This window comes from Rhinolophus sinicus, chromosome 1, assembly GCF_057876585.1.
Source record: "Rhinolophus sinicus isolate RSI-liver-muscle chromosome 1, RSI-T2T, whole genome shotgun sequence".
In the NCBI taxonomy this organism is placed as follows: Eukaryota; Metazoa; Chordata; class Mammalia; order Chiroptera; family Rhinolophidae; genus Rhinolophus; species Rhinolophus sinicus.
In genome coordinates, this window is record NC_142501.1 from 14,371,444 (window position 1) to 14,398,863 (window position 27,420).

Below are 27,420 nucleotides of genomic sequence, written 5' to 3' on the forward strand. Positions count from 1 at the left end.
ATTAGTTTTCCTGGCAGGGAGGACAGATGCAAAGAGGACAGAGGTTACAGGTAATCCTTTTCTGTGGGCTTCTTGTACCAGAATAAAGTAGTCTTGCTGCCAACCTGGGCAGGCTTTCAGGCTTTGCTTCCTGACCCTCCTCAAAATGGTTCCAGCCTGCCCAGCCCTCCTCTCACCTTTCGGACACATGCTCTTTGTGTCCTAACTCCAGGAGAGCTGACCAGGCAGACACATGGAGCTCCTTAGACGATAACTCTCCCCCCTCTCTACTTTCCCCCTCACCAAGGCCATCTGTATCTTTTAACCTGGAGTTCATTTTTGAAAAGGGCCTTTTTCTTGTACTCACTGTCCATTCAGCCATCATATTTAGTAGGCTGGGTGTGAGGAAGAACTGGAGTTCTTTGCTTCATTCATTACAGCAGCGTCCCCTGAGTGCTTCTGTACTATTTCCAGAACTACGACTTTCATCTTACCAGTGCGCAGAACGTGATACAATTACTATCCTCCCTAAATGATAGAAAAAACCCTAAGGCTTACAGAGGTTAAGGAACCTACCCAAAGCCACAGAACGAGCAAATGACATCGACCTTCTCCCTACCCACGTCCATCTCCCTAGTCAAACCTAGCACTCCATCAGGTGGACAAGTTCACCAGCCTCCTGACTGGATGGCTTTCACACTCTGTAATCTGTTCTTTATCCAGGCAAAGTGAAGTATAGGAATAAGTCATGATACTCCCTTGCTTAAAACCAACCCTTCAGTGGCTCTTCACTTATATTATAAGTCTTTACGTGGCTGTGAACTCTCTGGATTCACCTGAGCTCTCCAGCCGTAATTTATCCCCCAAATCCCTTCCGCATAGTCTACCAGCCAGCTCTATTGTACTGCATTTGTCCCCAGGCTTCACACTGTGTGTTCCCTGTCTTGTCTTCCACCCTCATCCTTAGGAGAAAAGAAAGGCATGTTTCTTGCTTCTCTGCCTCAGTCTTCCTCCAAAAGCACATGAATTCCCAGGTAATTTATTTTTTTTAATTAAAGTTTATTGGGGTGACAATAGTTAGCAACTCCCAGGTAATTTAGTGCATTTGTAAGTTTTCCATTGCATCATTTAGTTCATCCCCAACCCTCCCCAGATGAGGAAGCTGACCTCAAATGACCTGCTCAAAATCAGCGTTTTAGCAAGTGGCAGAGTTGGGATGCAAGCTGGTATCTGTCTGACTCGACACTGTGATCTTTCCTCTGAACTTTGTTGTCATGACGTTTTTTGAGGTTAGAAACAACAGCAGGTAAATGCAGCTGGAGGGAGGGATTGTCTATGAGGCTGAAATTAATCCAATAAATGGGAGAAAAGCAATCTTAGCCTATGCCCTTAGGGCTGGGAAGGTCACGAATTGGGCTCCAGCTGGACCGTGGGTTTCTGTTTGTCAAACCAGAGTAAATTCAGGGCTAGCCCGGTGGCTCAGGCGGTTAGAGCTCCATGCTCCTAACTCCAAAGGCTGCCGGTTCGATTCCCACATGGGCCAGTGGGCTCTCAACAACCACAAGGTTGCTGGTTCAATTCCTCAAGTCCCGCAAGGGATGGTGGACACCGACCCCTGCAACTAAGATTGAACACAGCACCTTGAGCTGAGTTGCCGCTGAGCTGCCGCTGAGCTCCCGAATGGCTCAGTTGGTTCGACTCCCGCAAGGGATGGTGGGCTGTGCCCCCTGCAACTAGTAACAGCAACTGGACCTGGAGCTGAGCTGCGCCCTCCACAACTAAGACTGAAAGAACAACAACTTGAAGCTGAACAGCACCCTCCACAACTAAGATTGAAAGGACAATTTGACTTGGAAAAAAGTCCTGGAAGTGCACACTGTTCCCCAATGAAGTCCTGTTCCCCTTCCCCAATAAAATCTTTAAAAAAAAAAAATCAGAGTAAATTCCTTGCTTGCCTTTGTGTGGCTACAATTACAGGAGCTGTTTTATTGATGCTCTTGGCAAAGCGCAGTGAGATGATGAGTCCTTAGCAACGAAAGGAGAGCCGAGGTCAGGTCTAAGGAGCCAGAGGCTTTGCAGGGCACTTGCAGGAAAGTAGAAAGGAAATCTGTCAAGGAGACAAGGGATCCCCAAAACCAGGATTCCAGAAATCGGCTCCAAAGGGTTCTTGCCCCCTCTACCTCAGCCCTCCGCCACCCAGCGTTCACCCACTGCCTTGAAAACTCTCTAGGGAAGGGTGGGTCCTCCGTGTCTGACAAAACTCTGAGTTCCTCCTCAGCTCCGTGACTTTCTCCGCGTGTTTTACCTTCTAGCTTCAGTTTCCCGATCTGTAAAATACAATTCAAGTGCTATCTACGCACAGGGTTGTTTGTGATTTCACTGAAATCATTCTATGTAAAAGGGACCAGCACCATACCTGCCACATGGAGAGTATTTTCTTTAAGTTCGCTCTGTGGCCACGGCCCTATACCCAGAAAAATGGAATTGCAAAAACGCGTGAGACTCCCAGGTAGGATGGCTTCCCTCTGCCCGCAGCTTTTGGCTTTAACCTCCACCTGGTGTGCCTGAAAGACCAACCCTGACGTGGGTCCAGCCTCGCCTGCTATCTGAGCATGCATTTGCTCTCCATCACCGAGTGCCCACTGTTTGCCGCGCACTGAGAAACACGGAGATGAATGAGTATGTTTCTTGCCTACCAACGCTGCCGAAGGATGCCTGTCCTTACCTGCTAGGCCTGTTTTATCTACTAGGTGCCACGGTAACAGTCTCTGGGGCCTACAAGCTTTTGAAGGACCTAGGGAAATCTTTAAGGTCTCAAACGCAAAATTATTGGCTCTGAAAAAGGAAGGCAGTGACAATTAGTAAATGTTTCACTTAAGGTGTCGATAAAATGCACCGTATTAACTTTTATAACTTTACAAAATCTTTTATAACTTTATAATGTATTGTCTATAAATTCCATTTAAAGTGGGACATGGAGCATTTTAATATGCTTGAGGTGAGGAACCGAAAGCAGACAGCCTGAAGTTAATGAAGGCCTTAAAACAGTCTGTACTAGGACCCCACAACAGAAAAACTCCATTTGTTTCTCCATAAACCTTCACTCCTATGGTTTTCCTTTTCCGGAAATGACTCCTCCCCTCTTGCAGCTGGTGCTGATTGGCAGCTGGGCAGGGTCCTCTACCCCCTCCGAATGCTGTCCTCTCTATGGTTTCAACACCAGGCTCTCACTCTCTGTCTCTATGGTACATCCTCACAAACATTGAGCCTACTACCCCTGGGTGTCAGGGGCTCTCTTTGGCATGGAGAGAGAGCTGCCTTGTTCCTGAAGATCTCACAGTTGAGCAAAGGAGGTGGAGAAATCCACATTAAAACACAGCATTAAACCAAATGTCCAGTGGAAGACAGGCGTCCTCTCTCGCTTTCTCGGTCTTGAGAATTACATGACTTTGTAGGACCTCTCATTAAGGTTCTAGAGCCTCTTGTAGTTGGACCTATTGCCCTCAGAAGCTGTCTTGAGGAAGGAGTGTCTATGTAAGGTCCTCTGTTGGAGGGGAAGAAATCAAGGAAGTTTGATAATAGCTACACCCAGCGCCTCCTAATTAATAACCACGTCTCAAAGGAAACCGGTGCCGAGTGTGTGATAAAAGGCGCGGTGCTTTGCTTTATCTTTGGCAGGGTCCAGTTTAGCATTTCTTAAACACATGCCATCATGCAGCTTTATCTTTATGTAAGCTTTCTTTTTCAGCAGAGCTTTTTGCTTATCTTTGCCTCACATGGAATTTTCCCCTTTGTTGTTTCTATTATCTAAGCAATGCATATTTATTATGGAAGAATTAGAGCAACAGATAAACAATGACTCAAACCACCATCGCTTTGGCATTGTGACTGATGATCAAATCTGCCACGAGAGCAGAATGCCAAACGCCTCCTGCCAGATGGTAAACAACTTGGGTAGAAGAGTCATGTCTGCAGCCAGGGCTGTAGGAAGGCACAGATTGGGAGTCACCTAGTTTGGACTTAGACTTGGAGTCCAGCTCCCTGACCTCCTGGCTGTGTAGAGATCCGTACTCAGACTGGTTGGAACACTAAGGGCATTCACTGGCCCACATAGCTGGAAGCTTCAGGATTGGCTGAGGCCAGCGGTCTCTGTGATTCTCCTGGTCACGCCTGCCGCCTGCACCAGGGGCATCCTCTGGCTGACAGCGAGATGGCGGAAGCACCCCAAAATGTCAGATCCATTCATGACAGTGTCAAAGGATGAGATTGTCTCCCGCTGAGGCTTTCTCTGGAGAGTGAGAACAGTATTTGCAGAAGCCACAGAAAATTTTCCCTGGCACATTTTTGATTCAAATTGATGCTCATTTCCGAGCTGATGCATGGCCACTAGAACGCTCTACACTCATTGGCTTAGGCCTGGGTTCTCCCACTGGGAACTGGGATAGTTTCCATGATTAGCTCAGACCCATGAAGCCCTGGCCCCTGCAGAGGTTGTGTGGACATTGGGAAGTCAACAGCAATTGTGTGGCCTTGGGCGAGTCATTCCCTCCTCTGAGCATCAACACTCTCACTTATAAAAGGGGAATTCTCACACACATTTTGTGGTAGAGAGTCCCTGAGATAGCTCCTGTGAAAGGACAAAACACTGTGCTTGATACTTTGTCGGAGCTCAGTAAGTGAATCAATGTTTGGTGAATCCATTAATTAACCAGGTTGCCGAAGGTGGCAATGACCAAAGAGATGGACATTCCCTCATCCCTCTCGCTGGCTGTATTAGGGAGCTGACTTAAAACAGTGCTCCCCTCAGGCTGTTCTCTGTAGTGGGAGAAAAACCAGCTTCCTCCCACCATGCTGACTGGCAAACGCCTTCTTCTTTAGCCGGATCCCTCTGTGCCCCGGAAGCACTGGGCAGGGCTCTCCGTCAGCATGGCGCGTAATCGGTTTCCATTTCATCTGTTTGCATGTTGTCTCCTTCTCGGTCCTGGGATGGACACCATGATCCACACATCTTTCTTTCTCCAGTGCTTGATACAAAGCTGGAACGTGATACACACTTGTACATGTTTGTTGAGTGAATAACTGAATCACAATTAGGATAAGTACCCAGTGAGCACCAACTGTGTACCAGGTACCACCCTAGGTGTTTCATGTGTTGTATTACGGCCATAGTTACAAGTGACAAGCATGTGATTTAGATGAGTTTAGATGAAAAAGAGGGGACTCTATTGGACCATATAACCTGATTGATGATTATATACGTTTGCTTTATAATTATATATATATATATATATATATACACACACACACACACACACATATATGTATATATGTATATATACACATATACACATATATGCACACATTTATTTTTAAGTATTTTAATTCAGCCTTCTGTAGATATGTTTTATTCACCTTTTATATATATGCTATCTTATTTATTTATTTTTTTTACTTATTTTGCTTTTTAAACTTCAAAACAAAGTTGGAGGCAAAAATCTCATTAATGAGAAAATCATAAAATTAAATGAAGCCTCATGATATTTGAGAATGTTAAAATACGTAATTAAATGTTAAGATTTGTTATAAACGTGGTTTAAAACGCCACATCATAAACAAATGTTTTGAAATGATTGAAAGACGTATTGGAAATGCTGGCTGTGGTAAATACATGAGATGAAAAGCAAAATACGACTAGAATCTTAACTCTTAGGGATTGTTCAGCCCCTTACTCTTGGCATTGGAAGTTTTCTCAGTTGAGTGGCCCCCATCACTATGTGTGAATTATTTTTCTCTCAATTATGGGGAGATTTTGAGATGATAAGCAATGTGAATTGTTCTTTCTGTCTGGAGAAAACTACATGGATGTTAAAATGTTGGGTCACTGGAAGAAAATGAATTTTGGCCTCTCTGGTCATTTCCTACTGACCTCTTTCTCAATAAAACTTTGGACCGAGGTGGGAAAATCTAATGTGAGGACTGAATTCCTAGCTGAAACCCACTTCCACACGGACGGTTGTGGACTATTCCTCTTTCTGAGCTGTTTGCATGTGTCATTCAATCAGGGTTCAGCAAAGGAGTTGGGGTTGCCGATCACCCTCTTATTGTTCACATCTTCTGTCCATATCCTCATCTGTTGGACTGTGAGTTGTTGAAGGAACCCTGTCTCTGTCACATCTGTATCTCCAGCCATTTCCCGGATGCCCAGCACAGCACAGGTGCCTAACCAGCGGGTGCCGGCTGATCGAGCCTGGTTCACCCGAGCAACAGCAGCCACAGGCCATTTGACGTTCCTTTTTCCATCTTTAACCTTCCACACTGGCCAGGGTGAGAGTGCGTTTGGAGACCTGGCACTTAGGGAGCTGCTCAGATAAACAGAAAGAATGCCAGGCCCAGAGGGAAACTTGAAAATCATCTGGGTTTACAATTCTCATTTTGCAGTTGAGAAAAAAGAGACCCAGAGGGGTGAGGGATATCACCTGATCTGACAAATCTGGTAAGCAGTGAAGCTGGGACTGAACGTCCTGTCACCTGGCTTCCAGCCCAGGCTCCTCCTCCTCTGTCACCAGGCTTCCCCGGCACAGACGGATGTGTGCCTCTCCTTTTATACTGACACAGAGAGGCTCCACCATCATGCCACCTCCAGGAAGGGGAGCCGGCTGCCAACCTGTCTTAGGAGAGCTCATTTTTCAGGTTTACAGCTTTGGCATAAACAGCTCGGTCTCAGGGGGGATGTTTCTTACACAGAGCAGCGAGTGCAGTGATTGCTCCACTCTCAGAGCTCTGACTCACCCCTTCCTCAGCCTCTGGGTTTATTTTAGCCCCACGCTTCTGGAGGAGGAAATGGGAACATGATCAAGGATCCTGTGGGAAGAGCCCAGAGCCCGCGGGTTCTCACTGGGGGGGCCTCGGGCGCTAACAGCTCCAGCTGCTTTAGAATTCCACAGCCACAGGCTCCCACACAACTGGGGCTGTCAGCCGGGCAGGTTACGAGTGTGCCCCACTTTAAGAAAACCCGCCTTCTGGAAATGAGGATTAGGCAAAAGCATTGAATTTGAAGTTGATTGTTGACCTAGCAAAGAGTTTCTTTCCTTCTCTGAATGTGGAAGCGTAGAACAAGCAAGGCTGTTGGTGTCCCCACTTCCATGTAGGAGCCATGAGACCTTGGGCTTGGGGTGAACTTGCCTGAGACTGGGAAGCTGCAGGGAGGGGTTGTGTGCACAGGGGAGGAGCCTTGGGTTGGCTCTTGAAAGACAAGTGGGGAAGGGAGAGGGTGAGTTACAGGCAGAAGAAGGGGCACGTACACATTCCTGGAGGTGTGAAAGTGAATGACCTGTTCAGGAAGTGGTTTGGAACAGCTGCAGCACAGGAGGGGGAGACAGGCATGGATTGGAGCAGCCTCCTCACTCTTCTGGTACCACAGCATGCATATTCCTGCCCACACGCTTTTCCTTAGATCACCCCCTCTCCGGGCTTCCCCTGTTCTCTCCTGCTACCAAATCCTACCATCTACCCCCGGTCCCTGCTCCTCCTCCCTACGGGGCATTTCTTACTGCCACAGGCCACAGGTCCCCTCAACCGGCCTCGGGCGGCACTTAGCATCAGTGCTCCATTCAGCCCTTAGCCTTTGCACTGTATGACCCGTAATATTTTATCCAGAACAGAAACAAAAATGATTCATGTGTGAGCTTTCTTATCTGTCCTCATTCTCCCTCTGCGTCAGTTTCCAAGGTTAGTTTGCTAAGTGAGAAATTACCACAAACTTAGAGGTTTAAAACAATATGCACTTCCGAGCTCACAGTTCTCCAGGTCCGATGCCCAGCCATGGATCGCAGGGCTGGTGTCTCTTTCCAGGGTCTCACCAGGCTGAAATCAAGGTGTCAGCAGGCTTTGTTCCTTTGTCAATACTCTAGGGAAAGAATCCACTTCCAAATTCATTGAAGTTGTTGGTCAAAATCAGTTCCTTACGGTTGTAGGACTGCAGTCCCCATTTCCTTGTCAAGGATTTCTTTTAGCTCCTAGAGATCACCCACGTTTTTTGCCACATGGTCCCCATTGTTGTTTCTTCCAGGCCAGCTGGCATACATCTCTCTCACCTCTTCCTCAGTGACTGATAAGAGAAAACCCTCTGCTTTTGTTTGTTTGGTTTGCTTTGCCATGTGGTGTATTTTGTAAATAATGCACATTATAAATATAAACAAATGCATATTATACATTATACAAAAGATTACAATTACAATTTGAAACTTACAAATTATATGTGTATTCAGGCACACCTCATTTTATTGTGCTTTGAAGATATTGCTCTTTTTTTTTTTAAAGTCTGCAATTAAATGGTTTTTAATTTATTCACAGAGTTGTGTACCATCACCCCCATCAATTTTAGCACATTTCATCAACTCTCCCAAAAAACCCTGACCCATTAGCAATTACTCCCTTTTTCCCCTTAACTTGCCCCCATCCCCCTTCGCCCAAGCCCTAAGCAACCAATAAGCTACTTCCTGTCTCCACAGATGTACCTATTCTGGACATTTCATATAAATGGAATCATACAATATGTGGTCTTTTGTGACTGGCTTCTTTCACTTAGCGTAACGTTTTCAAGGTTTGTGTTGATTCTCTTTTTTTTATTTTTATTTTTTTATTAGTTTCAGGTGCACAAGACAAAGCAAAACTTAGACGTTTATCATTTATATCCCTCACACTGTGTGAACCCCCCTCCCCCCATCCACTATCCCTCTGTACGTTCTAAAAACCTCTCACCTTCCCCTTATCCCCACCCCCCCCGCCCATCTAGCAACCCTCTGTTTTTCCTCCATGTTTCCAAAACTGTCTCTGATTAGTTCATTCACTTATTCTTTTCTTTAGATTCCGCATATAAGTGAGATCATATGGTATTTGTCTTTCTCTTTCTGACTTATTTCACTTAACATAATGTTCTCCAGGTCCATCCATGTTGTGGCAAATGGTAAGATTTCTTTCTTCTTTATGGCTGCGTAATACTCCATTGTATAAATGTACCACAGTTTCTTAATCCAGTCATCTACTGATGGGCATTTCGGTTGTTTCCAGGTCTTGGCTATTGTGTATAGTGCTGCAATAAACGTAGGAGTGCATAAAGACTTTTGAATTGGAGTTTTGGATTTCTCCGGATAGGCTCTTTTTTTTTTTTTTTGCAAATTGAAGGTAACATCCTCCACTAGCAAACGATGATGACTCACTAAAAACTCATATGATGGTTAGCATTGTTTTTAGCAATAAAGTATTCTTAAGGTAGATACATTGTTTTTTAGACATAATGCTATTACACACTAATTAGACTAACGTATACTGTAAACATCACTTTTATATTCACTGCGATGCCAAAAAATTCATGTGACTCGCTTTACTGTGATATTCGCTTTACTGCAGTGATCTGGAATAGAACCTGCAGAATCTCTGAGATGTGCCTGTATACTAATTTTAATAGTTACTCAATGACTTGTTTCTAAAATGATTATAGCAATCCTATTATATCAGCAATGTGTGAAAGTATGTATCTCTCCACATTCCTACTTACAATTAAGTATAAGGGTTTTAAATTTTGTTCCAATTTGGTGAAAAGTGATTGTATTATTACTTTATATGCATTTTCATATTACTGTGAAATTTCTCATTTCCACGTTTCTTGGTTATTTGCACTTATTTAAATTGGCTATTCATATTTTTTACTCATTTTTCCTCTGGGTTACTTATCTTTTCTTATTCACTTCTTAGAGTTTATTTTTTAATTATAAAAATTAATCGCTGAAGTATCATTATATAACCAGTTTTTCCAACTTCTCTTGGGTTTTATTGCCATAAGATTTTAATTTTAAAGGCTTAAATATAGCTACATATTTTAAATAACTTCTGGGGTTTCCAACCTTGATGAAGATTTCCCCTGCCTTAGATGGTACACAGTCTCTTATACCTAAAACAATTATTACTACTACACTTATTGTGTAATATATCTAACAGGGTTCTTTTAATGGTTTAAGAGCAGGATCCAGTTTTATTTTCTTCCATTTGGATAGCTAGTAGTGTCAGCACCATGTGTGAAATTACCCACCCTTTTTCATTTGGTAAAATCACTTTAGTCAAATATTAAATTATCATATATATGAGGGTCTACTTTTGGATTCTACATTTGGTTCCAGTGACTAATACGTCAGTCCGTAGCTATTGCCAGTGCCATATTCATGAAAACCCTCTGTGTTTAAAGTGCTCATTTAGTACGTTAAGCTCCACTTCAATGATCTTCCCTTGTTTTCAATTAGTAGGAAGTGCACCTTGGATAAACCTTATTGGCTACCATACTGCCACTTGGCAAAGCAGTGACCTCCCTTTCTTTCTTGCTTGCTTATTGCTTGCTTGCTTTTTTTCATTTTAACAATTTTTAGTGAAAGCTGTCTGACAGATTACTTTATTCCTGCATCTTTTCAATTGTTTCTTCCTTATATTCGCCCTTTTCCTTTCCTTCTTGGTGAGATTTGGCTTTCGGCTCAAGGATCTGTTTGCGGTCTTCGTCCAGCTTTGGTCTCGTGGTCACCACCGTGCTGAGGTGACTGCCCCCTGGAACAGTTGTGCCATTAACTTTCTCCCACTGCACTTGTTCAATGTAGATGACGTATTTCTTCCTGTAAACCTGGGCGACTTTGCCAATTTGCTGCCCTTTGTAGTGTCCTCGGACAACCTGAAGTTTGTCATCCTTTCGGATGGGCATGGATCGAACATTGTACTTCTGTCTCAGCTCTTTGGAAAGAGGAAAAGACATAATCTTCCTGCGAATGTGGGAAGGTGCATGGAAATGGCTTTTACGGGTCTTACCCTGGTCAGAAGTTGCAAAGGGGTTGAACTTCATTTTGACCACTGGCGCTTCAGCGAAGGGTGCAGAAGAGAAGAGCAATGATCCCCCTTCTTTGAAGGCAGCCTGCATGTAGCATAGTCTAATTTAGGAGTAAAATCCAGCATGCTTACAGTCCCGGACATTACGCAGGGCATGTACCCTAGGAGGTGAGGACCCTAAGGACATCTTAGAATTCTGTCCACTGCACCCTCTAAACTCCTTTCTACGGAGGAAGGATTTTTTTCTTTCAGGGACAGTTTCTGAACTCCCCTTTGTAATCTGAGACCTGGACAGATTTCTACCCAGAAGCAGTGAGAGTTAGAGCCGCACTTCCTCTCCCAGAAAGTGGCAAGACGCGAAGCAGGCTGGGAGCACAGGCCTTCTGAAAGGAAGTGCAGCCGGGGAACCTCAAGACAGAAGGAAGAGGAAGTCAGAGGAAACAGCTTATGAGAGAGGGGACCAGCAGATCAGAGAGGCACGGTTTCCGTTTGCTTCCTGAGTGGGACACTGGGAGGAAAAGGCAGGAAAGAATCACAGGCTTGATTTCAGGTAAAGATTTGGTAGGAAGATGAGAGTGAGAAAGGGAATTGAGAGACAGGGGGAAGAAAGATTTTTAAGAAACACTGCTTCGAGTTCTAAATTGCATCTACCGGGACACTCTTTAAGAGAAACCAGTACAAACATAAGTTTGCTTTTAATAATGTTTGTGACTGGACTGTCTTTCCTTGAATATGATTCTGTGCAGAGAGTGGGCCCAGGGACATAGCTTCCGGTTGCATATGTAGGTACCTTATCTCACTAGTAAGCTACAAGCAGTGTTGTCCTAGAATGTCAACAGAAATACCGAGCAGCAAGGCGAAAGACAAGCATAGGTTTTCTTAGAAATGTACCATCTAATATCATGAAACAGCTGTTTTATCTATTAAACAAAGTACATAATCTGTCACTGCCAAAGAGCTATACCAACGCCAGACATCTGCAATTCTACCAGGGAGTCCTTCAAGGTCAGGAGCTGTGTCTTGATCATATCTGTATTGCCTAGTTCTCAGTACAAAGTATATATATGTATATATGAGAAAATATGCCTTGCAGCCAAACCTATTTGACTAATACCTATAATAGCTAACACAAAGCACTTACGAACTTTCAGACCACATTATAAAATATTATTTTCCTTATGTTGGTGATAGAAACTCCTGTGTGGGAGGCACAGAGAGGTTAAGGGACTTGCTGAAGTTCACACAACGAAAGCCAGGAATTTAACAAAGCTATTCTGAGTCTTTAGCTTGTGCACTGGTCCCTAAGCTATGAACCTCTAGTAAGGGACGATGGGATTAATATGCTATATGTCTTCCACCTTGAAGGGAGCAATAAGACCCAGGGGGTGTGTGGAAGGAGTTAATGGAGATGTCCCCGGGGCACCAGCTATTTCCTACAAGCCCTGGAGAACTCGCCCTGACCACTAAGTCCTTGCTATGAAGAGTGGCTGGTGAGCCAACCACATCAGCAGTATAAGGGAGGTTGTTAGAAATGCAGAATCTTAGCCACCACCTCCAGACCTAATGAATCCACATCTGCTTTTTAAAAAGATCCCTGGGTGACTCACACACACATTCAATTTTGAGTGGCATCGCTTGAGCCATATTACCTAGGCTGGCACAGTGACAGAATGCTTGCTGCAATGCTGGAATCTTCCTACACCTGCACCGTCCAATACAATACCCACTGGCCACACGCGGCTATTAAGCACATGTAGCTACTATGCATGAGGACATGAGTGTTTCATTTTCTGTAATTTTGATTAATTTGGATTTAAATAGCCACATGTGGCTAGTGGCTGTCTTGTTGAACAGCACAGAGTCTAGACTTATTGATCTCCGGTGTCTATTTCTCTATGATCCAATAAACCTTTGTAAAGTCTCATTAAGAGTCTTGTCTTGAAACAGCCGCGTTAGGGAATAGAGTGGAGGGCTTTGTGTCACTTCCTGGCTTGGGTCAGAGCATTCCAGGAGGCAAGGAATCACAGCACAGAAGGCATCGGTGACCCGACTGATCTTGGGACCAGCCTGACGTGCCTGTGTACTTCTGCAATCGTCTGTCTGTGCATTTTCCCGTGCTCACATGTGTAGTATCATCTTCTGGTTCCTCAGCGGTGTTCACTGCCAAGTGCGAGCTCTCCGAAGACGACAATCAAGCCTTGTTAGGCAACTGCTGTAGTTCTCAGGATGCCCTCAGCTATAAGTAACAGGAAAAGATGTTCACTGGAAACACCCCTTGCCTACTTTCCTATTTTAAATTACCACCCTCCTTCTCCACACGCCGTATCTCCCTTCCATGCCTTGTTTTTCTCCGCATCATGTGACACATGTAGGCGAAGAAATAAAACCTTTTTCCTCTACCCACCTAGGCTTTCTAGGAGGCCCTGCTGAGGCCTTGCAAGGGAAACTGACATACTAACAAGAGAAAAAGAAACAGATTTTATTAACGTGCAGCGTGTATACACGCAGGGGAAACCCAGCGATGAGTAAGTCAAAGGGATGGTTGGCATTTGGGCTTATACAGCATCTTAGCAAAGAACAATAAGTGTGTGGAGAAGTGATAAGACAAAGAACAAAGGGTCTAGGCTTCCCAGGACAGTAGACTGTGGGAATGTACAAATACGCGGTGGCGGGGGCCGGGCGGGCACTGATGGAGGAGGGTGTGTTTGGGCAGAGCCAGCTCATTGCTTGCTCACTTTGTTTTCTTCATGACCGTGACACTTCCGTGGGAGAGGGGATTTGTGGCAGTCCTCATTTCTCAGAAGTCTCTGCTTTTAGTTACATCAGGGAAGCTCTTGGAAGGTGTCTTTCTGCATCTGTTGATTCTCGTTTGCCTCCAGCTTAAAATAATCCTTATGCCAACGTGGCACGTTTTGATCCTCACTTAATTTTTACAGTAACCCTGAGAGAGCAGTGGTATTCTCTCCATTATTCTAGATGAAGACACTAACAGTCAGAGGAGGCGCACCCACCTTCCTCCTACTTGACCCAAACTCTTGATTCTTGACTTAGCTGTAGCCATATTAGAAACAACTGGGATAAGAAACGATCTCCTTGTAGGAGGCACTGGAGTTCCTAAAGCTAAGATCTAGAGAAAATGAGCTAAGTCTCTTGGATAGAGGTGCCTTCCGAGGCTATTAAGATCCAGCACTCCTTACTGACATGGGCTTTCTCTTGGGGGGGAAACAAAATCGAATGAAACGTGATTATCACTTCTGCTGCTCCCTTCCTCCACATGAATAGTCGAACCTGCGTGGTAGGTGTTGGATGTGAGGCTTGGGGCTGTTTACAGCAAGTGGTGAAGTAATTAACATTCTAAAGCAATTAGCTGTCTGGTGTAGATGGCCCCGGAGACTAGAACAAGAGAGACAGGACGTGTGATCATTCTGGTGTCCTTCTGGAAGGAGGGCACTGAAGTCACTTTCTCCTGGTTCTCCTCCAACCTCCCTGACCTCTCACATTTATTTATGTTTTTACTGTCATTTCTTTCTGAGCTGACCTCTTCCATGTGGATGTTCTGAAGAATTAAGTCTGCACGTAGTCTGAAAAATTAAGACTGAGACCCACTAATAAGAGATTATGGCCCTAATATTGAGGCTAGCTGAAGTTACTGGACTCCAAGGGCATGTCTGAACTCTGGGGACTATCCAGAGGAAACTGGGGTCCAGCATTTTTCAGGGTCCCAAGGAATATTTCTAAGGACGACCAAGAGCCCCAAGAGGAAGTGTCAATATTCAAGTGCTTTTCAAACGGTGCTTCCACCATGTTTGCTATCGTCTCATTGCTCAATGCAAATCCCATGGTCGAGGTTATTTTCAAGGAGTAAATAAACAGTCTCAGCCTCTTAGGAGGAGGAGCTGCAAAGTCACCTTGCAGAGGGGTGAGGACACGAGGACAGGAAGAATGTGTGTCAAAATACATTTTCAATACTAAATAATTAGTAAATAGCTTAATAAATTACTTTTCCACCCACTCTCTCAGCAACCTTGAGAAATCGGATATTATCCCCATTTTGCACTTGAGAAAGGAAAACTCAGAGCAGAACAGGGGTGGGGAAGTGGGGACTTGTTTCGAGCCTATAAATAGAGTCTGTGTCTGGATGCAGACTGTAAAACCCCCACTGCTGCTGAGTGAAAGCAGGACTCAGGGATCCTAGGGTAACGGTGGTCACAGCTGGATGCCCACGCCCCTGAACTCATCGGCAGGAAGGTCCTGAATTAGTCATGAGCACCTTGGCATCAGACACGCTGGTAGGTCTATTTAAAGCTAAAGGTCTCGGGGTACGCTTAGGACTGCCAAGATACGTGGCTGGAAAGCTCAATCTCCTCATGGGGAGGAAATGGTGGTTAAAACCACATCTTCCTCTCTCATCACCTAGCACGAGGTCTGGCGTAATGGGAGGCACATAGTGATCGAGTGTGTATTGGGCGTAACTTATTCTTCCTGTCACTCATCATTTATTCTTACATCGTTTAGTGAGCATTTTTATGCACCTCTTATATGCCAGGCAGTGACAGTACGCAAATGCATAAAACCCAGTGTTGCAGGTTGAATTGTGCCCCCCTTCCCCCACCTGCACATGTGACTGTGTTTGGAAGTAGGGTCTTCGCAGGTAGAATCAAGGTAAGATGAGGCCATACTCAAGTAGAGTGAGCCCTAACGCAGTGATCAATGTCTTCGTGAAAGAAAGGAGAGGGAGATTTGGACACAGAGACGCAGGATAGAAGGTCATGTGACAACAGAGGTAGAGAGTCTGGAACAATGCACTTGCAAGCCAAAGAACGCCAAGGATTGCCAGCAATGACTGGAAGCTAGGAAGAGACGAGGAAGGATTCTGTTCTAGAACCTTCGGAGGGAGCAGGGCCCTGCAGATACTTTGATTTCAGACTTCTAGCCTCCAGAACTGTGAGACGATATATTTCTGTTGTTTTAAACCAGTTTGTGGTACTGTGTTACGGCAGTCCTAGCAAAGTAATATACTGAGTGTTTCCATTCACACTCTAGTAGAGGAGACATGCCTGAACAGGTCATTGCAACACCGTACATGCATTATAATATCAGAGAGGCCTGTGCAAAGTGCTGCAAAAGCACGAAGGAAGGAGTAAGACTCTTCCTGAAGGAACCGAGGAAGTCCTCATGAATGAAGGGGAGAAGGTCGCTTCAGACAGTCGACAGTACATGCAAGGGATTGTATGCTTGGACCTGAATAGGGTTTTTAGGAAATGGCAAATCATTTCCAAAGACTAGAGCTAAGAGTGGGCTGGATGTGAGGCTGGGAAGTGCCACTGAGACCTGGGTGTGAAGTGTGTAGGCGCCTGATTTCCAGGGGAGCCACCGAGAGCAATGTCATACTCAGATCACAGACAGATAGAACTGGAATTGAGACTGGAGGCAGGGCCCTGGCGAGGAGACTGCTTAGGGAAATAATCCAGGCAAGACATGAGAAGCCTCTCAACCAGGATGGCAGAGAGGAAGGCGCTATTCACCCCAATAGCCAGTCCTCCTAGTGGCCCATGTATGTCACAGCTTTGTCCCCAGCTCCCACATTAGAATGGCTACGACCATTCAGGGGCAGTGTCTTCCCTTATCCCTCAGCCTCAGGTGAGCACTGAAAGCCATATTCATTGCACAGCTGTGTCCATGGCAGAGCTCTGTGATAGTTAGAAAGTTCTAGTGACATCCTTATAGCAATGACAAAGCAAGAGCCTACTGTCCTGGCTTTAGAATGAACACCCACGTTGTTACGAGGTTGAGTAGCCAGAACGTAGCTGGGTCACTCCACCCCGTAGCACTTGTCCATGACCCACGAGAAGGACTCTCAAAACCCCCTCTACAGCCTCTGAGGAGCTGAACGTTGGGCCAATGAAACTTCTCTTCCATATTTATTAGTTTGTTGGTGAAAATATAAAGAAACCCTGTAGGCACTACACATCTCCTAGAAAAGCATAAAGAATGTTTTGCTATGGCCTCAGGAGGCTGGATTCTGTGAGATTTGGTTCTGGGAATAAAATGCTACCGTGGGTGGGGGGAGAAAACCATTGTCAAAGGCACAAAAGAGATTTTTAAAATTCAACCTTGAACCTTTACAATGTACCAGGCCACTGTAAACTCATCAAACCACCAAACTCTCATAACAAATCTCCAAGGCTCATATTACCATTTTAACCTCCTCACAGATATAGAAACAAAGGTTCAGAGAGACTCCACCCCTCTCCAGAGCCACCCAACATGGAAGGGACAAAGCTGGGACTTGTATCCAGGCCTATGGATTCCAAAGTCTTTCCCCTTCCCTGAGCTCTTGCCTGGAACCTGGCCCAGGTTTCCGGGATGGGATGGCTCTGGACTGGACTTCTCCTTCTGGCCATCAAATAGATAGATTTGGAACAGAGTCAGAGAGCAGAAGTTGACTATATTTGTCCTATGAGAAGGGATCGCAGGAACTAGAGTCGATCCGCTTGGGGAAGAGAAAACTGCACGGATGTGGCAGCTGTCTTCAAATATTGGAAGGGCTGTCATGACAAAGAAAGATGAGACTTGTTCTGAAAGGCCTTAGGGGGTAGAAGTAAAGGGATGGATGGTGATGACAGGCCATCAGGTGTCAGCTGGGTGAAAGACGCTTCCGCTAGGCAGAACTAGAAAGAGGGGCTGCCTTGGGAAGATGAGAGCTCCCTGTCACCAGTGTGCTCAAGCACGGGCAAGCTGGCTGTATGTTGGCAGTGCTGTGAAGGCGCTCACACACGGATGAGTGAGAGAACGCAATTCCCTTACCGGTTTCCGACAGCTCAGAGACTCTAATTCTGTGGTCTATTTATACTCTCCAGGCCCAAATCTGACTTGCATGCAAATAACTCTGCCTTTAGCCCACGGTCTTTACAATGCCCTGCAAGACCCGCCCTGCTAGGGCCCCACCTATCACTCCTCTCCAGACACATTGTTCTCCTTGCTATGCTTTGGCAGGCCAGGCACACACCCACCTTAGGACCTTTCCAGTGGCTGTTCCCTCTCTAAACACACGCTTCACCCACATAACACTGTGCCTATTTCCCTGGCCTCCTTCAAGCATGTGCCCAAACGCCCTATCCTCAAGGAGAATTCTGTTTAAAATTGTTTCCCACCCCTGCATCCGACACCTCCAATCCCCCTCAGTCTGCTCAGTTTTTTCCATAGTGTTTATAATTTCTAACATACTGACTATTTTGCTTATTTATTGTGTCATTTTGTATTGCCCACCACCCCTCACTAGGACGCAAGCTCCATGAGGGCAGCAATTTTACCATTTGTGCGGTGGTTGAATCCCAAGCACATAAACAGTGTCTGATACAAAGTAAGTACTCAGATATTTTTGGAACGAATGAATGAATGAATGAGATTTACTTTCATTTTCACTCTCCTTCTTGGGAGGAGGTGCTTTGGTAAGCCTGCGTAAAGAGGCAGAAACTACCCAGCATGATTACGCATCTAAATTCAGCTATGAAATACGGCCAACATCAGCAAGAAGAGTTGTTGTAACAGATATTCCATTCTGCAGAAAATGAAAGACTTGGTCTCCTCCAGTGATCAGCTGGGTCTTAAGGACCTGTGCTTTCTTACGTTAGAACTGGGAGACTGTGTGGAGGACAGAGAGAGTGGTGAGGAAGTAGATGGAGAGAAATTATCAAAAGAAGGACATTCCAGGGCCGGCCCGGTGGCTCAGGAGGTTAGAGCTCCGTGCTCCTAACTCCGAAGGCTGCCGGTTCGATTCCCACATGGGCCAATGGGCTCTCAACCACAAGGTTGCCAGTTCAATTCCTCGAGTCCCGCAAGGGATGGTGGGCTCTGCCCCCTGCAACTGAAATTGAACACGGCACCTTGAGCTGAGCTGCCGCTGAGCTCCCGGATGGCTCAGTTGGTTGGAGCGCATTCTGTCAACCACAAGGTTGCCGGTTCGATTCCTCGAGTCCCACAAGGGATGGTGGGCTGCGCCCCCTGCAACTAACAACAGCAACTGGACCTGGAGCTGAGCTGTGTCCTCCACAACTAAGACTCAAAGGACAACAACTTGACTTGGAAAAAGTCCTGGAAGTACACACTGTTCCCCAATAAAGTCCTGATCCCCTCCCCCCCAGAAAAGAAGGACATTCCTAGACGCTGATCCACGGTGCCCTCAGCGTGGATGATCATTCTCCATTTTCTGAGAACTTAATTTGTGCCAGGCACTCTTTGAAACACGTTGTAAGGTTTATCTCACTCCATAACCAACCCTATGAGATAGGCCCTCTTAACATCCCTATTTTACAGATGGGCAAAATGAGGCATGACAAGTTAATTGTGTGCCCAAAGTCACACAGCTGCTAAATCCTAAATCTTAAACCACTAGCAGCTGGGGATTCAAAGCCAGGTTGTCTTGTTCAGGAGCCTGCACTCTTAACACTTAAGTTCCACTGCCTGAAAAAAACAAACAATGAAGCACCAGTCTCTGAACTTGGTGTGTAGCCGTGCTTGGCTGATGGTAAGACATCTCTCTGGTATCCTCTGTGCGTATACATGCTTTGCTGACGACATGGGCTTCTGCAGCAACCTAACAAAGATATCTTGCTGTCTGTGACAAGGACGCTTTCTGAATGGTGTGGCATTCTGCCTGAGACTGATTTCTCGCTGGCAAAGACAAGATAAAAAATACTAACATTTGCACAGTGTTTTAAAACTTATAAATAGAAACATTTTTCTTCGATCTTCACAGCAAATAGGTGGAGTATTATAAGCAGTTCTCTTTTAAAGAGACATCCAACGTATACAGCGGGTGAGCTGTGGAATGGAGACCCCAACCCCAGTCCTTTGGCCCATGATTGAATTCATTTCTCCGTTTCACCAGGCAGCTTTCAACTGCACGTGGTTGTCTATAATACTCCAAGCTCTAGCATCCTCACCAGTCTATTAAACATCGGATACTGTCTCTGTACCATTGATCTCAGGTCAGAGAGGACTGGAGTATGATGCAACTACGTTTAGATCTTAATTTCCAGGGTTCGAATGTGAGGTTAGGGAAATAAATATATCTGAGTCTATTTATCCAAAGGATATTGGTTGATCACATGAAATGTGTCAGGCCTGTGCTACCCACTACAGTAGCCGCTGGCCACATGTGTTTTTTGAGCAGTTGATATAAGCCTAGTGTCACTGAGGAGTTAAATTTTTAATATTATTTAATTTTTGTTACTTGAAATTTGTGTTTTAAAATGAAAACGATGTAAAATATTTTTGTGTTAAACACAGCTTCACTGTCTTGGTACTAGTACGTTTCACTTTAGCTTTCGCATTGCATAAGACAGTACTATTACATAGTAATGCACTTGTCAGGTGCATGTACTGTTTCCACTAATGTGTGTAAACACATCACTGATCTAGTTGGAGCCAACGGACTGATTTAGTCTGAATGAGTTTTTTCTATACACGCAACATTGTAATGTGTTTCCTGGAATAGTTTATGCTGACAGCTCCAGTTAGTGTGATAACTGTGTAATTCTTGATAATTAAATTGAAATACTTGTTATGATTTTAATTATAATACAATTAAGTTATTTTAACACCTACTGGCACCGTGTAGTATTGCAGCCTAGCTCTGTTGCAATCATAGACACCTGGGTAAGACATGCAAGGAACACAAACTCTACCACCAGGGCGTCATTATCTCTGAATGACACTGATTTAATGGGACACTGGACACTGATTTAATGGGCTCAAAAAAATTACAGCAAGTGGATAGTCAGGGGAAGAAAATGCATATCCAGAAAAACGAGGCCACCTAGTTGTGGGGGCAGAGCCCCAGAAAGTAGTTTCCAGGCTCTCGGCTTCACATAGACAGGTGCGGGCTCAGGTAGTAAATGGCCATCAACTGTGATTGCACGGCCATCAGCTGTGGCTAGTTGGCCGTCAGCTGTAACCAGTGAGCCATTGGCCACTAATATAACTGCTGTGGCTACGCGAGGGAGAGAAGAGAGAAGAATGGGGGCTAGCAAGAAGATGGTGGCTGGGCTGGCAAGTGTGGATGGCGGTTTGTGGACAGTGTGCATCCAGCCTCCAGTGAGAGTATAGTGCCACCAGAGAGAATATAGTGGTATGACTCCCCTACCTATGGCTCCGTGGGTGTTCCTTTTTGGCCTCACCATGTCCTGCGTTCTTGTATGGGGAGCGGGAGCAGAGACCCCGCAGGCCTCGCTGCATGACAAATGGCGCAGCAAGCAGGCTCTCCCGCACGACAAATGGCGCAGCGAGCAGGGTATGGTGCCGGCCAAAGCTCCCCGAAGGACGGTGGAGCAGTTTGTGTGTATGAACACTCAGTCTGAGGAAGACCAGGAGGAGCAGCTGCCGGAGAGCTGGACCCCCGTGGAGGGGTGGGAGGACGTGGACGTTTCTCCCACCAGCACAGGAAAAGCCATGCAGCTGCTGGAGAGATGGAGCCCCGTGGAGAGGTGGAAAGATGTGGACGGTTCCCCAACCAGCACAGGCCGGAGAAAGCGAAGGTCGTTGCAGCCCTGTGGGCCGGGGAAGATCCTGCTCAGGCAGCCCGGATGCAGGACTTGTAGTCCCAGGAGGTAACGCTTGCTGAGTCCTCCGTGGGAGATGAGGGTGAGGTCAAGGTCATCCCTCACCCCCAGGACAGCCCTGGTGAATGACTATGGACTATGGGGAATTGCCTTCCATCCTTAAGTTAATGGACCACTTGACTGTTTGTTTGGGAACTGTTGTTAGTGGAACTGGGGGATATTTGCTTTTGTCTCTTGACTGGCCGCCATTGAGAATATGTAAGCACCTTGATTGTGAGTCGCTGTTGTTCCAGCAGGGTACCCTGAGAGGCACAGAGAGAGTGGCAGTGCCCTGAGAGCCCTGGCTGAGTCCAGGAAGTCTGGCTGAGCCCTGAAGATACCCTGGCTGTGCCCAGGAAGTCGGGCTGTTCCCAGAGAGAGTGGCAGTGCCCTGAGAGCCCTGGCTGTGTCCAGGAAGTGTGGCTGTGCCCACAGAGAGTGGCAGTGCCCTGAGAGCCCTGGCTGTGTCCAGGAAGTGTGGCTGTGCCCACAGAGAGTGGCAGTGCCCTGAGAGCCCTGGCTGTGTCCAGGAAGTGTGGCTGTGCCCACAGAGAGTGGCAGTGCCCTGAGAGCCCTGGCTGTGTCCAGGAAGTGTGGCTGTTCCCAGAGAAAGTGGCAGTGCCCTGAGAAATCCTAGCTGTGCCCGGGGAAACTAGTGGTACCCTAAGAAGTCCAGGAAGTCTGGCCGTGCCCAGAAGTACTGGTGGTGCCCTGAGAAACCCTGGCTGTGTCCGGGAAGACAGGTGGTACCCTAAGAAGTCCAGGAAGTCTGGCCGTGCCCAGAAGCACTGGTGGTGCCCTGAGAAACCCTGGCTGTGCCCAGAGAGCCTGGCTATGTCCAGGATATTGCATTCACCCCCAGGCTCCTCGCATAGGTCCCCTCGCGGAAGACGCTTGTCGCGTAGATTGTGAGGCGAGAGCCTGTAGGGGTGGAGTGTGGGGGCAGAGCCCCAGAAAGTAGTTTCCAGGCTCTCGGCCTCACATAGACAGGTGCTGGCTCAGGTAGTAAATGGCCAACTGTGATTGCATGGCCATCAGCTGTGGCTAGTTGGCCGTCAGCTGTAACCAGTGAGCCATTGGCCACTAATATAACTGCTGTGGCTACACTAGCAGAGAAAGAAGAGAAGGAAAGAATGGCGGCTAGCAAGAAGATGGCGGCTGGGCTGGCAAGCGTGGATGGCGGTTTGCGGACAGTGTGGCTCCAGCCTCCAGTGAGAGTATAGTGCCGCCAGAGAGAATATAGTGGTATGACTCCCCTACCTATGGCTCCGTGGGTGTTCCTTTTTGGCCTCACCATATCCTGCGTTCTTGTATGGGGAGCGGGAGCAGAGACCCCGCAGGCCGCCCTGCACGACACTAGTGTAGCAGAAAAATAGACTTGAGACTCAGACTGACGTGAGTTTCAGTTCCCAGCTCAATTAATTGCTACATAACACCGTACAAAGTAAGTCACATCTCTGAGCCTCAATTTCTTCATCCTTAAAAAGGGACAATAAAAACCAAATGTTTTGACATTTAGAGTGTGGTCTAGAAAAGATAGCTAGTATTAGCTTCTACGTAAGGCTGTGGGAGGTAAGGAAATGGAGAGTGAGTGGTATGCTGGCTCGTTGCCAGCTAGCCCTCCTTCATTTCGGTGCAGGAGGGGCCTGCCAATCATTCTCATACATGTGGTTTTTCATAGAAGGTACCGTGTTTCCCTGAAAATAAGACCTGGCCGGACTATCAGCTCTAACACATCTTTTGGAGCAAAAATTAATATAAGACCTGGTGTTATTTTAATATAAGACCGGGTCTTTAATATAATTAATATAATATAATACCGGGTCTTATATTGAGTTTTGCTCCGAAAGACGCACTAGAGCTGATGGTCCTGCTAGGGCTTCTTTTCGGGGAAACATGGTAGTTTCTTGGCTCATCACATTCTAGGCCATTTCCTGGCCCTCTATGGTGAGTGAATGAGGAAATGCGTAGCTTGCCCAGGCTGCTGAGGTCAGAAACCTCTCTCAGGAGGTTTTCCAAGCGCTAGGAAATCAATATCCATTGTCAAGCAGCTTCAAAGCTGATTACCCTGAAATGAATGGTCACGCCCCCTTTTTAGGTCTCCATCTTCCTGTTTAGAAGATCAGCTGCAATACATTAGGTCTCTAAATGCTGTTCAGCAAATGATTCCTGGGAGCAGAACACTAAACCAGTGGGAAAGGCTTGGAGCGGGTCTTCTGGCGTCCACACTGAGGGAACGTGCATAAATAGAGTTGAGGCTGTCTTAACTGGCAGTGGTGTAGGGGTTATATTTCACCGCTCTTCTGGGAGTAATAAAGGTAGACGTTATAATCAGTGTGGCAGCAAAGAAATGGAAACTTAGAACCTGAGCTGCTCTGCTATTCAGCTAGAGCCAGTGAAAAGGAAATGGATACTGTCTCAGCTGGTTGAAAAATACAGACCCTTCGCCTAATAATAAAAATACCCTTGGTGGGATGAAACTAGACCCTCCCTCTAGTAATGATAACTATGCTATCTCTGAAGTGAAGCCAACCTTGATTCAAATTCTTTGTCGTTTACTACCTGTCTGCCCTAAAGAGTATTACTTAGCCTCCTGGATACTTGGTTTCATCAGTAATCAAATGGGATTATGGAAAATATGCGAAATAAATGATTTATTGTTACTGGCAAAGTTGCCAGCACGGGGAAAGCTTGCAACCAATGTCAGTTTCTTTCTTCCTTCTCTTTCCCTTTGTCCTGTTGAAAATGTCTTTATATCTTTCAGAAGTTCCCAACCTGAAGTTTGGATGGACATGAGGGTGAGGGGCTGATGTAATATGTACAATGTGGTATGAGTGTGGTAATTTCTAGTGAGCATGTCCATGGTTTTCAGCAGATTCCCAAGGGGGGTTTTAATCCAAAGACAAGGTTGAAAACTCACTGGTCTGTATCTTTCTTTAACGGTCTGGTTCCTGCCGCCCTTTGCGTACCTTCATTGCCTGTCATCGTCCTCATTCATTGCACCCCAGCTGCTCTAACCCTCTCTCTGTTTCCCAAACATCCAAGCTCATTCCTGCCTCAGAGCCTTTTGCTTGTCATTAATTCCCTTTGCCCCCAGATCCTCACATGATACACTCAGTGCAAATGTCACTTCTTGAGATGGTCCTTCCCTGATCTCCCATTCTAAAGGGCCTCCTCGGTCACTTTCCATCATAGGTGTAATTCGTCTTCGCAGGCTGTCACAGGCTGCTGCATCGACTAGGTGGCTTAAACCACAGAAGTTTACTTCTCACAGTTCTGGAGGTTGGGAGGTCCAAGATCAAGGTGCCAGCTGATTCAGTTTCTAGTGAGAACCCTTGGTGTGCTGACGGCTGCCTTCAGCATGGGCAAAGAGTGATCTCTCTCTTTCTCTTCTTAGAAAGCCACGACTCCCATCATGAAAGCCCTACCCTCGTGTTATCTATTGATTTTATCTAGCCCTAATTATTTCCCAAAGGTCTCATCTCCAAGTGCCATCACACTGTGGGTTAGAGCTTCAATACATGAATATTAAGGCGATACAATCCAGACCATAGCAATGTCACTGCATTTTATTGCCCTCAGAGCACTTACCCTACCTGTTCATCACTTCCTTCCCTTATTTTATTCTCTACCCAGTGCCTCGTGGGGCACAGAGGACTGTACCTTCCATGAGCACAGAAACTTAGCCTTATTCACTATTGATTCACAACAATTAGAACAATAATTGGCACATGGTAGGTATGCCAATTACTGCAAGAATGGATGGATGGATGGATGGATGGATGGATGGATGGATGGATGGATGGATGATGGATGGGTGGATAAATGGATGGATGATGACTTTTAAGTACATCCTTGTGAGGTGTGGAAGAAAGGGACCCCCCTCCCAGTACTATAGATAGGAAAAGGTTTGTGCACAGTGATTCAGAGCAGTCTCTGGAGCTGACCACATGAGTTTAAACCCCACCTTTGTCACTTACAAACGATGTAACTTGGGGCAACTTACTTACCCTCTCTACTTTTCAGTTTCCTCGTCTGTAAAATGCTGATACTAACAGTATATTTTAGTTGCCTTAGAGCCGTTCACCTATATTCTGGTTCCCCTCTTTCAGGCACATAGTAAGACCTCTCTTCCATGGCTAGTTGATGTCAGGTATGGCCAGGAACTGTCCGCTGAGTGACTGTGTCATTTCCATGTGGAAGCTTTCAAGGGGCAACGTGTGAGCTGTCTTTTCCTTTTCTCTGACATGAAGTCTGAAAGATTCTGATGGAGGTTTCTGTATGAGCCTGGATCCTGGGGTAGACACAGTGTGGAACAGAATTCCCATGAACCTAGAGCACCAGAGAGAAACACACCCCTGAGATTTGGTAGTTATTTGTCATCACAGCATAACCTAGCCTGACTAATACACATATCAAATCACTGAGCTCTTGTGAGGTTTAAATGAGACGATGAAAGTGTCATGTTCAGAACAGTGTCTGGTACGTAGAAGGCACTATATAAATACTTACAAATATTATTACCCAGTTGATTTCAAAGCTAGAACTGAAATCCAGGTTTCCTGGCCATAATTATGATGTGATTTTTCCTGCATTTTGTTATTCCAAAATCTACAAAAGAACACTTGAGAGGGAGACGGGAGAAGATAAGCAGAAGTCTTGCTGCCGCATGTCTGCTCCTTCTGATTCTAAACCTAGCAGTGGCAGGGATGAGAGCTTCTGAAGACGAGCTCCTGAGCTCACGCAAAAGCAGGGTCACTCTGGCCAATGGTGTCATTGTTTGGGGACAATGACAGTGACCCATATTCATGGGTTTCTCCCTCAGCAGAGCACCCCTGCCCGTCTTTTCCTTTCCTTCTTCCCTTGGAGCCCAGAGTAAAATTGTGCCTTGAGGGGAAATTTCCAAGCAGCACTAATTGGCAGGTCTCTTCCCAGCAGAATGGACAGTTCAAGGTTAGAAAAGAGGGTAAGACCATTTCTTGCCGTTCTGTTTTGTGAGGAAACTGCCTTTCATAACTGTGTTGATGTCTCTGGAGAGCTTGGAGAGGCTTAAAAGAAAATGATCTTTATCTCTACTATAACAAAGAGGAATTAATAAGCATCAACCATAACAAAGGTTGTGGGTAATAAGTGATAACTAGCTCCTGTGGAGTGTCTTTAATAAATACGCCAGGCCCTGCTCTGAGCGATTTGTGTATCTTCACCCATTTAATCGTCACTGCACTATCAGGGAGTTCCTAGTGTTACCATCCTCATTGTATAGATGAGAAATAGAGGTGCAAAGAAGCCCAGGAACTCGTCCCTGTTCACCAGGTAGAGCCAGGATTCAAATCCAAGCAGTCTGGCTCCAGAGTCTGGGCTTCTAATTACCATGCTCTACTGTCACTCATCTATTTTAAGTGTCACGCAGTTTCACACGTCCATGCCTTTACCCACGCTGTTTCTTCTAGATTTTTAAAACGTAGATCCAGGGCCATGTCAGTGTGAAGCTTGGCGTCACCTCTCATCCTCTCGTTTGAGGCTGTCACTTTCTCTTCTGTGACCCTCTCTGTCTTTATTACAATAAATTTTACACTAAACTCTGAGTACCTTAGGGGCAGTGACTATAACTTAATAATTTTAGCGTCCCTGGTGTCTGCCACAGTCCCGGGCACAAAAATAAATGTGATTTCAATGTTATTGAATTGATGTATAAGGATTTGAAAACCTTGAGTACATAGAAGGCAGTAGAACTAACAGAGAGTATAGGCTCTGGAGGTAGACTGCCTTGCTTCAAATCCAAGCCTTCAATTTTCATAATTCACAGGTATGATCGTGGGCATGTTTATTTTTCTGTGCCTTGGTTTGTTCTTCTATACAATGAGGATAAAAACAGTATAGGCCTCAGTAGGTCATTGCATGGATTAAATGAGATGATATAGCAAAGAACTTAGCCTAGGTAAGTACTTCATTAATGTGATCTCGTACTGCCTGAGTA

The 27,420-nt window shown here is 45.8% G+C and overlaps 1 pseudogene; it reads right to left on the bottom strand.

The window, feature by feature from the left end:
• Positions 1 to 10,420: 10,420 nt before the first annotated feature.
• Positions 10,421 to 10,858, bottom strand: LOC109445819 (large ribosomal subunit protein uL24 pseudogene; annotated as a pseudogene).
• Between the last annotated feature and the right edge of the window lie 16,562 nt (positions 10,859 to 27,420).